Below are 13,505 nucleotides of genomic sequence, written 5' to 3'. Positions count from 1 at the left end.
GCCGTTGCCGGGGACTATTTAAGTCGATATCGTAACTCACTGTTACACCGAAGAGACTAGGACAATTCTTCCCTTTCTTTCTGAACGATTGTATGCCAAATACTCGTTCACAAGGAGGAGATTTAATACAACGAATTAACGAGATCGAACGTTTCATTAACGTCAAACGACGAGCTCGCAATCTTCCCGAAGTAGCAGAAATTCCGATTAATCAGGAATTGATTTTTACTGATCAAATTAATCAAATCACCCCGAAGTTAGAGATGGCTGCTATTCGTCCTCTTAGAGACTATGCCGCTCCTTCGCGCGCTGAACTGCATTCAAGTATCGCACCACCTGCGATTGAGGCAAACAATTTCGAACTGAAACCTTCGTTGGTCCAAGCTGTTCAACAGAATCAATTCTCTGGAAGCCCTGTAGACGACCCCAATCTCCATTTATCCGTGTTCGTGCAATACGCCGACACTATCAAAGCCAACAACGTTAGTTCCGAAGCTATTCGATTACGCCTTTTCCCTTTCTCCTTGAGAGACAGAGCGAGAGCGTGGCTTCAATCCCTGCCTTCCAATTCCATAACCACGTGGGACGAATTGAAAAGAGTATTCTTAGCTAGATACTTTCCGCCTAGCAAAACTGTTATGCTTAGAGGTCAAATCAACGGATTTACCTAGAAAGATAACGAATCACTCTTCGAAGCTTGGGAACGTTACAAGGACATGCTTAGAATATGCCCTCGTCATGGACTCGAACCATGGCTGATCATCCATACTTTCTATGGTGGTCTCTTATATAACACTAAAATGACTATAGATGCCGCTGCTGGCGGAGCATTAATGGACAAACCCCATGATGAAGCATACAAACTCATAGAGAACATGGCACAAAACCATTACCAATGGGGTGGAGAACGAGCCGCTCTAGAGAAAGCCCAAACCAAAGGAGGAATGTACGAAATAAGTGGTATAGACCGCGTTAACGCTAAAGTAGACGCTTTAACTCAAAAGATCGAGAACTTAACCATCACTCCTTCAGCCACCGCTGTCGCTGTAACACCTAACTGCGAGATTTGTGGATTGACTGGACACGTAGTTGCTGAATGCCAACTCTTGACTGGAGTCCCATCTGATCAAGTAAATTACGCTCAAGGAAACCCTTATTCTAACACGTACAACCCTTGATGGAAAAACCACCCGAACTTTTCTTATAAGAACAACAATGCGTTGTACGCGCCTGGACAAGCACCTGCTGTACCACCTGGCTACCAAAAAGCGCCTGTAGCTGCTCAAAACACCCCTAGGAAGTCAAATCTAGAAATCATGATGGAGAACTTCATAGCTTCCCAACAACAAACCAATAAGGACTTCCTGAATCAAAACATCCACAATAGCGAGCAACTAAAACAACTATCGAACAAAGTAGATGCTTTAGCTACGCATAACAAAATGTTAGAAACCCAAATCTCACAAGTAGCTCAACAACAAGCACCTACTGCTGCCCCTGCTGGCACGTTTCCTGCTCAACCTCAACCCAATCCTAAAGGACATGCGAACGCGATAACACTACGAAGTGGAACAAATTACGATGGACCCATAGATCCTAGAACTCAAAACGTACCCATGTCACAACAAGAGCCAAAGGAAACCCAAAAGAAAACAACTGACGAACAAACTGCTAAGACTAATGAGAACAATAACGAAGTGGAACCCGAAAAAGAGAAACCTTATGTTCCACCACCGCCTTATAAGCCACCAATTCCTTACCCTCAGAGATTAGCTAAATCAAAAACCGAAGCGCAATTTAAAAGATTTGTAGAACTTCTGAAGCATTTAAATATAACCATACCGTTCATAGAAGCCATAACTGAGATGCCTTCGTACGCTAAGTTCTTAAAAGAAATCTTATCAAACAAAAAGAAACTCGAGGATAACGAAACTATGACGCTTACCGCTGAATGTAGCGCTATTATCCAAAATAACATGCCTCCAAAACTGAAAGACCCTGGTAGTTTCTCTATACCCTGCGTAATAGGAAAAACCATCATAGAGAAAGCCTTGTGCGACTTAGGAGCTAGTGTTAGTTTGATGCCTCTTTCGACCTGTAAGAAACTCAATCTAGGTGAGCTTAAAGCAACGAGAATGTCTCTTCAACTAGCTGACCGTTCAGTTAAATACCCTGTAGGAATGTTAGAGAATATCCCTGTTCGTGTAGGTCAATTCTACATCCCAACTGACTTCATCATTATGGATATCCAAGAAGATTCTAACATCCCGATCATATTAGGAAGACCATTTTTAGCAACCGCTGGTGCAATTATAGATGTAAAGCGAGGAAAGCTTACTTTCGAAGTAGGAGAAGAGAAAATAGAATTTATACTTTCCCAATTCCTAAAAGCACCTTCTATAATTGACACATGCTGTTCTGCTGACATAATCGACGAGTGTGTCAAGGAAATAAAATCCGAACCAAATAAGGAAACCGAGATCCTAAGAATTCCTATGCCGCCAATTCTTGAAGATGACAACTGGCGTGAGGAATATCAAGATAACCACCTGAGTGAATGCTTAGCCTTAACTCCCGATCCTATACCTGGACCTAAGAAACCTGCTATAGAGCTAAAGACACTTCCTACCGATCTTAGATACGAATTTCTAGACGAAGAACTAAACCGACCAGTTATAGTGAACGCCAACTTAGGACGAACCGAGACTGAAAAATTACTTAATGTCCTAAGAAAATACCCTACCGCTTTAGGATATAACATATCAGATCTGAAAGGTATAAGCCCTTCTCTGTGTATGCACCGCATTATGCTCGAAGACGATAGTAAAACCTCTAGGGAACATCAAAGGCGAATAAATCCTATTATGAGCGATGTGGTTAAAAAGGAAATCCAAAAACTGCTAGAAGCTGGAATAATATATCCTATATCCGACAGTAAATGGGTTAGCCCTGTTCACGTCGTACCAAAGAAAGGAGGAGTCACTGTAATCACTAATGCAAAAGGAGAATCTGTAGCACAACGTACCCAAACTGGATGGAGAATGTGCATTGACTATAGGAAGCTAAACAAAGCTAACCGAAAAGACCATTTCCCTTTACCTTTCATAGATCAAATGCTCGAACGCCTAGCTAAACACTCGCATTTTTGTTATCTGGATGGATACTCCGGATTTTTCCAAATTCCTATCCACCCTGACGACCAAGAGAAGACCACGTTTACCTGTCCTTATGGTACATTCGCTTATAGACGAATGCCTTTTGGACTCTGCAATGCACCCGCGACCTTCCAAAGATGCATGATGGCAATATTTGCCGACTTCCTAGATGGAATAATGGAGGTCTTTATGGACGACTTCTCTGTCTGTGGAGGAAGTTTTGAAACATGTTTAGAAAACCTTGAAATGGTGCTTAAACGATGCGTAAGCGTAAACCTAGTCCTTAATTGGGAAAAATGTCATTTCATGGTTCGACAAGGAATTGTACTTGGACACATCGTATCCGATAGAGGAATCGAAGTTGATAAAGCAAAAATCGAAATTATCGAAAACCTTCAACCTCCCAAAACCGTTAGAGAAATAAGAAGTTTTCTGGGACACGCTGGTTTTTACCGACGCTTCATTAAGGATTTCTCTAAAATAACCAAACCCTTAACTGAACTACTTATGAAAGACGCCGAATTTATTTTCACCGATAAATGCACTGAAGCATTTCAAACGCTGAAACGAGCATTAATCTCTGCGCCAATTATGCAACCTCCCGACTGGAATGAGCCTTTCGAAATAATGTGTGACGCAAGTGATTATGCTGTAGGAGCCGTTCTAGGACAAAGAAAGGATAAGAAACTACATGTCATATATTATGCGAGTAGAACCCTAGACGAAGCTCAGATGAATTATGCCACGACAGAAAAAGAATTATTAGCTGTCGTATTTGCATTAGACAAATTCCGTTCTTACCTGGTAGGAGCCAAAATAATCATATACACTGACCACGCCGCCATTAGGTACCTCCTAACCAAAAAGGACGCTAAGCCAAGACTTTTGAGATGGATCTTGTTACTGCAAGAGTTCGACCTGGAAATTAAAGATAAAAAAGGCACTGAAAATGTGGTAGCAGATCACCTCTCTCGATTGGAAAATCTGAAACCCGAACAAGTACCAATTGACGATGATTTCCCTTACGAAAGACTCATCGCTCAATTAGAAGCAAATGAATTCGAACCATACCGTCCAAACTCTGAAACCAACAAATTAGCAGAAATAGCTTTAGCCCGATCTGACGCACCTTGGTATGCAGATTTCGTAAACTACCTAGCTGCTGGTGTGCTTCCTCCTGATCTAAGTTACCAACAGAAGAAGAAATTCTTCCATGACCTAAAACATTACTATTGGGACGACCCACTCCTGTTCAAAAGAGGCCCCGATGGAATCTTTAGACGTTGTGTACCCGAAGAAGAAATAAGAAGCATAATTACACACTGCCATTCTGCACCGTGTGGAGGACACCATAGCACATCTAGAACCTGCGCCAAAATCCTTCAATCTGGACTCTTCTGGCCCAACCTGTGGAAAGACGTTTATTTTGCTGTACTAAGCTGTGATAGATGCCAACGAACTGGAAACATTTCAAGACGCGATGAAATGCCTCAAAAAGGCATTCTAGAAGTAGAAATATTTTACGTCTGGGGAATAGACTTCATGGGACCGTTTCCGTCGTCGTTTGGAAATCAATATATACTCGTAGCCGTCGATTACGTTTCAAAATGGATAGAAGCTATTGCTTCTCCTACAAACGATACACGAGTAGTTATCAAACTTTTCAAAAACGTCATCTTTCCTAGGTTCGGTGTGCCAAGATTGGTAATTAGCGATGGTGGTTCCCATTTCATTTCAAGAATACTTGAGAAACTCCTTCGAAAATATGGAGTGAATCATCGAATAGCCACACCATACCATCCACAAACAAGCGGTCAAGTAGAAGTATCTAACCGCGAAATAAAACAAATATTGGAGAAAACTGTTGCTATATCTAGGAAAGATTGGTCAACCAAGCTAAATGAAGCTTTATGGGCTTATAGAACAGCTTTCAAAACTCCAATAGGAACTACCCCATTCAAACTCGTTTATGGAAAATCATGCCACCTACCGGTAGAGTTAGAACATAAAGCCTATTGGGCCATTAAGAACTTAAACCTAAACTACACTGCCGCTGGTGAGAAACGACTTCTAGACATAAACGAATTAGAAGAACTTAGACAAGACGCTTACGAAAACGCCAAAATCTATAAAGAGCGAACGAAAAAATGGCACGACAAGCGTATATCTAGCAAAAATTTTAGCATAGGCGATAAAGTACTTTTATTTAATTCTAGACTAAAATTATTTCCTGGTAAGTTACGATCTAGATGGTCAGGCCCTTTCGAAATAACTAACATATTTTCGAGTGGAGCGATAGAAATCAAAGGAGAAACCGTCAAACCGTTTGTCGTAAATGGGCAACGTCTTAAGTATTACCATCATCTCGAATACGATGAAAACATCGAAGTTTTTAAACTTGACGAACTGCCCGCTCTTTCGAAAAAATAGTTTTCTATTTTAAAATCGTCGAGCTTACGACATTAAACAAAGCGCTTGGTGGGAGACAACCCACATTTATTTATTCTTTTTATTTTTATTTTATTTTATTTTTAATTTTTAACCTTTAATTTTCATTTAATTATTTCATTTAATTATAATTATTATTATAACTTGTTTTATTTAATTTTATTTTTAAAAATGAACACTAGCCTAGTTCTAACTTAATCTTAATATTTTCAACTTCTAGGTTTTTCATTTAACTACTAACTACGATGCAAGAAGTTGATAATATGGAAGTTGTGTTCCGTGGTAGAGGACAAGAAGCAAGATTTAACAAGCTGGCTGAAAGACACATGGATTTGACTTGCTATCCTCACCAACCAACTATGGTGAAACTTGGTGTCGAAGAAAGCATCCTAACCTGCTTAACCAAATTGGTTGGACTGGTTCTCACTTGTTCCGCAAGTTTAGCACTTACCGGAAGCTCACTCTGGAATTCTTGAGCTCCCTGACCTATCTTCCAAACTGTGGACAAGGGCTGAGAAAAGGAGTTATTCTCTTTAGACTCTTTGGTATGGAGTTTAATTTCTGCATCCGAGATTTTGCTGAAATGTTAGAACTACCTCATGGACCTGATGCATACGCCAAAGTAGCTGAAGAAAATCTTCCATACTGGGAGTTGGAAAAATACTGGGGCAAGATCACTGGAAACGACAACCCTGAAGAGAATGAATTTCAATCTGAGAACATCCACAATCCTGCTTTCCGCTACTTTCACAAGATCCTTGCTCACTATATTTTTGGAAAGCCTGATAATGTCACTGAAGTTACTAGAGAAGAGTTATTCATCATGTTCTGCTCCTCTCAAAATCGCCCGGTCAATGCCATCGCATTCATGCTAACAAACTTCGAGCGCATCATGCAAGACGAAGTTTCACCCATTAGGATCGGAGGATTTGTCACTATGATTGCTAATGCCATAGGAATGAGAATGCCTTTGCTTAGATTGACACCTTATGGTACCCATACCTCTATGGACATCAACGTCTGCTTTAACCGAGGTATCATCGGTAACCTTGGACCTGATCGGTTTGAATTGCTCATTGATAACAAAGTTTGGTATCAGTTCACCTTACCGAATCCTAGGACGAGTGTGCACAACCCTGCCAACTGGCTTTACTATGGTCAGATTCCTGAGAGAGAGCCATCACCTGAAACTCCTCAAGCTTATGAACATTTTGATGAGGAAATGCCTGCATCTGAATCTGAACCTGAAACACCTCCTGGTTACTATGAACCTAATCCTGAAGATGAACCCATTCCTGATTATGAACCTCTTCCTGTTGATGAACCTATATTTGAGTATGAGCCTGAAACTCGTTCTGAAGATTCCGTTGATGATTACACTGTTGATATGACTGATGTCGAGCTCGAGCAACAACAACCTGCTACATCTACCGCATCAGTGAATCAAAGAATGCCTAATCTGAATACGCACGAGCAAGCCATCACTGCGCTACAACAAGATGTACAACATGTGCGCAACGAGCTACACACTTTGCAAATGCAGTTCTTCGATTTTATCGACACCGTAAATGCTCAGTTCGACGAAGTTTTCAAACACATTCAGTCTAATGAGCACAACAATAGACGTGGCTAGATGTTACCGTATTAGACTATTAGATTTTATTTCTAGTTTTAGTAATTTCTATTCCTAGTTTAGATTTTCATTTTTCTGCACTTTTACTTTCTGCTTCTGTTAACACTCAGTACTGGTTTAATATTAAATGCAAAATTCTTTTGATTACTGCTACTGTGTTATATTACACTGCTATTGACTGCTATATATACTTGCCTGGTTATCATTTTTGCTGTTAATAGTATTAAAATTCGACACTGTTCTGAACTGATGGACAAATTATGGTATCTGTCAGCACTGTCTGGTCACTTGCATGCGTGACCCACCTGCCTGCAACAGGAGACGCCCGTCTCCATCTGTGTGGGACCAGCTGACAAGAATCAGGGGACAGGAGACGCACGTCTCCATGCTCTGCCCCAGCAGACTGACTGCCTGAGACGCACGTCTCCCAAGGCCAGCAGTCTGCATTTGACCACGCAGACCATTTTTCTTTCCCTCTTGAATTTTGAATTTGAATTTCAAAATTCACTCTTCCTCATTCTTCCCCTATTTATTCCATTTAAACTCCATAAACCTCATTCATCCTCCATCATTCACCTCTTAATTCTTCATCATTTCCTAACCTTCTATTCTATTCAAACTTCAAACACCACCATTAATCCATTTTAATTCTCCATTAACCACACCATTTTCAAACCTCACTATAAAACCACACCACCACCACTCTTCTTCTTCATCACAACTTTCATACCATTCTCTATTTTTCTACACTACATTTCTATTTTTCATTTCCATACTCACCATGCCTCCACGTTCATTCATCCGTAGTGAGCGTCCCGAGCGACCACCTCCCGACCTTTCAAACATTATCTTCCGAGATGATGACAATGATGCTCAACGAACAAAATATGTCGCCTTCTACGAACGTTCGGTTGTTCCCACAAAATTTGTGAACACCGAGTGTCTAGAAACTTTGGGTCTCATTGATGGTGTTACCCGTTTGCTCACTAAATCTAGCCTCCACCATCTTTGTACCGAACCCGTACCTACTTATGAGCCGCTCGTCTTAGAATTTTTGAGTTCTTTCAACTACGACACTCCCTCTAATCAACCACTCTCAACCGGTAGCATCCAATTTCGGATGTTCAACCGTGAATATGCTCTAGATCAAGATGTTGTAGCTTCATATTTGCATTTTAATCATGCACCAATTGCTCACCGCTCAATCTTTCAAGAACTCAATGGTCGATCTTGGGAGGAACACGCTTTTGAATTTTGGTTCCATCTCACTGGAGAAAATCCTACTGGTTGGAGAGCTCTCCATGCTTCTCACATTCAAAACCCCGCTATACGTTATTTTCAACGTGTCTTGGGGCATACTATTTTTGCGAGATCTAACAACCACAAGGTAAACCAAAATGAATTATTTTTCCTTTACTGTGCGCTTAACAATATCCGTTTCAATGCCGCACCGTTTATGTTCCAACACATCCAAGGTTTAGTCAACGCCCCCGCTACAAATCCATTCTTGCTTGGCGGCATTATCACTTCCTTGGCCTGTGCTTTAGGTCTTGGTGACGAGCTCCTCTCACTCTCACATCTCATGAAGCCCGCTCAGTCACTCGATCTCACCTACTGCCGTGACTCCCACTTGGTTTCACCCCGCCATGATGGCCGATACACTTTGGTCGTCAACAAAGTTCCTATTCCTTATGTCATCCTTCCATGCCCTGAAAGAATCAACATCCGTTATGTTCAACGTTGGAGGCTTATTGAAGACAACCCTCAAGATGACCAACAAGAACATCCTAATGAACCTATGGATGCAAATGAAGAAGAACTCAACCAAAAGCAAGCTGATGTCAACCAACCTCCTCCAAACAACCCTCCGCCTATCACTCTTGAAGCCATGTATGCTGCTATTCAACGCCAAGATCAACTCGTTCAAGCTATGCAGACAAACCAAACTGAAACAGTTAGGCTCATCCGAGAGATGCAACAGGAGCATCGTGACTATGCTATTAGGAACGAAAGTCAATACACTGAAATTGCTACATATTTGCATGATCTTGACATTCGTGTGAATGACTCTCCTCCTGATAGACGTCGCCGTGTTCGTACAAGAGGCGCGAGCAGTTCTCGAAACCGCAACAATGAGGAGTAGTTCTTATGCACTGAGGACATTGCATCATCTAAGTCTGGGGGAGTCGTATTATTTCTATTTCCTTTAGTTTTATTTTTCCCTTCAGTTATTTTCCCTTCCTTGTAATGTTTTTCAAATTCAATAAAGAATATTTATGGAATTTAAGTCTTATATGTATAATTCCGTAGTTATTTCAATTTCTTCCATTTTCTTGAGCCATAACAAAAAATTTTGCTCCTAAACGATAAACGCAAACCCCACACGTTCGAGAAATACAAAGCTACTCAAACACTCAACACATTGAACCTGAATATAGTCAATATCCTTATTGTCCCAACACTCTAAAACCCCCGAGTATGCGTAACCGATTTGAATACCCGTTATACCAAAACCATCGACTTTAAGTTTTGAAATAACCCTTAGTAGTTTATTCTAGCAGTCGGCACCGTCTTAGATACAAACTACGCAGAGAGTCGATGAATATAAGTGTATGATCCTCATAATAATAATTATGTGCTTAACCATAAGAAGAAATGTGCCTACTAAGTAAGGTGATACTCACAAGATCATTTAACCTAACGGTCGCAAATCTCAAATACAAAGAATTTAAAAACTCATTGTCGATTGGTTCAGAAGTCATCTGGTACTGAACTTGGTAGGAAGGACTATTGTCCTATTCCCCACAATCCTCAAATGAGCGCTAAGGAGTATACCACATATTGTGCCAGAACTCCATGAGAAGGATCATAGTCACTAACCGACTACTCTGCTATGTGCGTGTCAAGATAATGGGCTTAATGTGATTGCGCGCAAATGAAAAGGGTAAAACATGATGACAAGTCAAAGGTCGAGCTATAATGGCATGATTCGGATTGGTATGCATACTGGGAGTTGTCTAGTGTTGTTACTATAAGTTTATTGCTAGAATCATTATCATTATTTTCAAATAAGAACACTATGTAGCTGAGTATGACCGAGCGACGTGGAGGAAGTGTGTTTTATTTATCTTTATCTTATTATTTTGCTTGAGGACAAGCAAAGGTTCAAGTCTGGGGGAATTTGATAACACGATTTTATATCGTATATTTAGCTTAAAATCTATAGATATTTATAGCATTTTCCGTTTATTATGTTAATTTATTATGATATTACGCGTGTATTTTCTTTGTTTCAGGTTTTACACTTCAATTACGACTATTTGCGAAAAGGAAAGAAAATTGAGCTTAAATGACCAATATTTATGCCTAAAAGATGAAAAGGGAGTGCTGAAGTGAAAGAAGGGTGCAATTAAGGACCCAAAGGCCCAAAAGAGACGAACCAGCCCACAAAGGAACAAAAATGCGTAGCCCAAACCATGCAAGCAAGTGGAGACGCACGTCTCCACGTTCTCTTCTGCCACGTCACCAAGAGGAGACGCCCGTCTCCAACTGCCCCTAGATTCTCTCCACTTGAGACGCACGTCTCAAGTCTTCCTGAAGAAACGGAGACGCACGTCTCCACGTCCAAGTCTGTTGGAAGCTCCTCTTTTCACGCAAAGCAACTTCAAAGCCTCGCATATAAATAGAGCCAGCCACTTCACTTCAATGAGTCTGATTTCCTGCCAACGAAGTGCTGCCGAAATTGTACCGCGAACCGCTTTTCTTTATTCTGCTTTCATTCAACCGTTTATTTTCTCACAACGATTTCTACACTGGAAATTGTTGTGAACTTTTCGTAGATCTAGCCTTACGTTAGATTTATCGCTTTTATTTCCCTGTTTTTATTTTCTGCCATTTAAATTCCGAAGAACGATCCAGCCAACCTGTGGTGGAAGTTCAGTACTTGAAGATCCAATTACCATTTATTTAATTCAGGTTTTTATTTACCGCCTTATTTATATTTGTTTGCATGATATATTATATGCCATTTAATATGCTTATTATTATGAACCGAACCGATTTATGCATGTTTAATCGTATTAATATGTCTGGCTAAATTACTAAAGGTGTCGGTATGTAAAGTAAGTTAACCGTAGGGATCCGAAATAAATTGGCTTAATTATGTTTTATTAATTATCACTTATTTTTGGTTTATATGTCTAATTTAATTAGTAAGTCTTAAAACCAATAGAGCGAAAGTTTGAGGGGTTAGGACGGTCAAAGGTTAAAATCAATAGAGCGAAAGTTTGAGATCTTTAACCAGATAGTAGACATAGGACATTAGTTTTAAGGATGGCGAAAGCGTATTAAAACTAATTGAAACTTATTTATTTTCAAAAATTGTTTTTACACTCGAGCGGGATGGCGAAAGCGTACGTTAGGGTTATTAGCTTGCTCCGAGTCAACAGAGCGAAAGTTTGAGATTAGGAGATTTAAATAGATAACAACCTCGTAAAATAGGCATTTTATTAATTACATTGTTTCCAAAAAGCTCTTCTAAAATCTAATGGGATGGCGAAAGCGTACATTAGGATTAGGATAGTAGTCTGAATCAACAGAGCGAAAGTTTGAGACGAGGATTTTTAATCAATGGAATTAGTAAAGATTTTTAATTTAATTATGCAAAAGCCAATGGACCTTCGGATTACCTTTAGTTAAACGAAATACATACTGATACCTGTCTTTTATTATTATTCTTTATTTTCTCACAATCACTTTCCCTTAGGAACAATCGAAATTTTAGTAGTCCTAGCTTTACATAGTAACCTTAGATAACGGTAGATCGATTCATAGTCCCTGTGGATTCGATATCTTTTAAAACTACACGACACGACTGTGCACTTGCAGTTATCAGATTTATAGACACGTAAAGTCGCGATCAATAATATGCAAGAAGAAGATTGCTTATTTGAAATAAAAAATGTATGGGAGTTAGTTCTGAGACTTGAAGATGTGAATGCATTGGTACCAAGTGGATTTTCAAAAACAAATATGCTGAAAGTGGTAATGTGACAAGAAATAAGACAAGGTTAGTTTCTCAAGGATAAACACAAATAAAATGGGTGGATTTTGATGAGACATATTCCCCTGTTAAAAGACTTGAATCCATAAAGTTATTGTTAAGTATTTCATGCATGATGAAATTCATATTGTTTTAAATGGATGTCAAAAGTGTTTTTATGAATGGGTATCTTAATGAAGAAGTCTATATAGAACAACCAAATGGGTTCATTGATCCCCTCTTTCCAGATCATATATACAAACTGAAGAAAGATCTATATGGTTTGAAACAAGCACCAATAGCTTGGTATGAGAAGTTAACTAAGTTCTTGATCAACAATGGATACAATAGAGGATGAATTTAAAAAACTCTATTTGTGAATAATGACAAAGGGAAGCCTATTATAACTCAAATCTATGTGGATAATATAGTATTTGGCGGGATGGCAGACACGTTGGTAGAGGATTTTGTTCAACAAATGCAGTATGAGTTTGAGATGAGTCTAGTAGGTGAATTCACTTACTTTCTTGGTTTTCAAGTAAATCAAATGGAAGAAAATATATTTGTATCTCAATGAAAATATGTTAAGAACATAGTGAAGAAGTTTGCTCTTGACAATGCAAACCACAAGATAACTTCTGTTACAACTCACTTGAAGTTGTCTAAAGATGAAAATGGAGATGATGTAGATCAAAGTCTCTACATAAGTATGATAGGAAGTTTGATATATCTCACAGCTAGCAAACCTAATATCACGTTTGTTACTGGTGTGTGTGTGTGTGTGTGTGTGTGTGTAAGATATCAAGCAAAAGGCTCGTCATATCACCCAAGTGAAGAGAATTATGAAGTATATCAGTTGGACTTATGATTATGGTATACTGTATTCTCATGATACAAATACAATACTAGTAGGATATTGAGATGGAGATTGGACTGGAAATGTTTATGCCAAAAAAAGCACTTCAGGCGGATGTTTCTTTACTGGCAACATTATGATTTCTTGGTTCAATAAAAAGAAAAATTGTGTCTCTCTATCCACTGCTGAAGTTAAGTATATTCCTGCTGGAAGTAGTTGCACTAAATTGCTCTAGATAAAACAGATGCTAAAGGAGTGCAATGTAGAACAATATGTCATGTCATTGTTCTGCGATAACATGAGTTCCATCAATATTTTAAATAATCCTGTACAATACAGTAGAACCAAGAATATTAACATTCTCCACCATTT

General features: G+C 39.3%; 1 non-coding gene across 1 annotated transcript; it reads right to left on the bottom strand.

Moving 5' to 3' along the window:
- Positions 1-638: 638 nt before the first annotated feature.
- On the bottom strand, positions 639-745 carry LOC131615363 (small nucleolar RNA R71). Its single transcript, XR_009287782.1, has one exon. It is a non-coding gene; the product is annotated as a small nucleolar RNA R71 (small nucleolar RNA).
- Between the last annotated feature and the right edge of the window lie 12,760 nt (positions 746-13,505).

This window comes from Vicia villosa, linkage group LG6 (genome assembly GCF_029867415.1).
Source record: "Vicia villosa cultivar HV-30 ecotype Madison, WI linkage group LG6, Vvil1.0, whole genome shotgun sequence".
NCBI classification, from domain to species: domain Eukaryota; kingdom Viridiplantae; phylum Streptophyta; class Magnoliopsida; order Fabales; family Fabaceae; genus Vicia; species Vicia villosa.
This window is presented reverse-complemented; position numbering and strand designations above follow the sequence as displayed.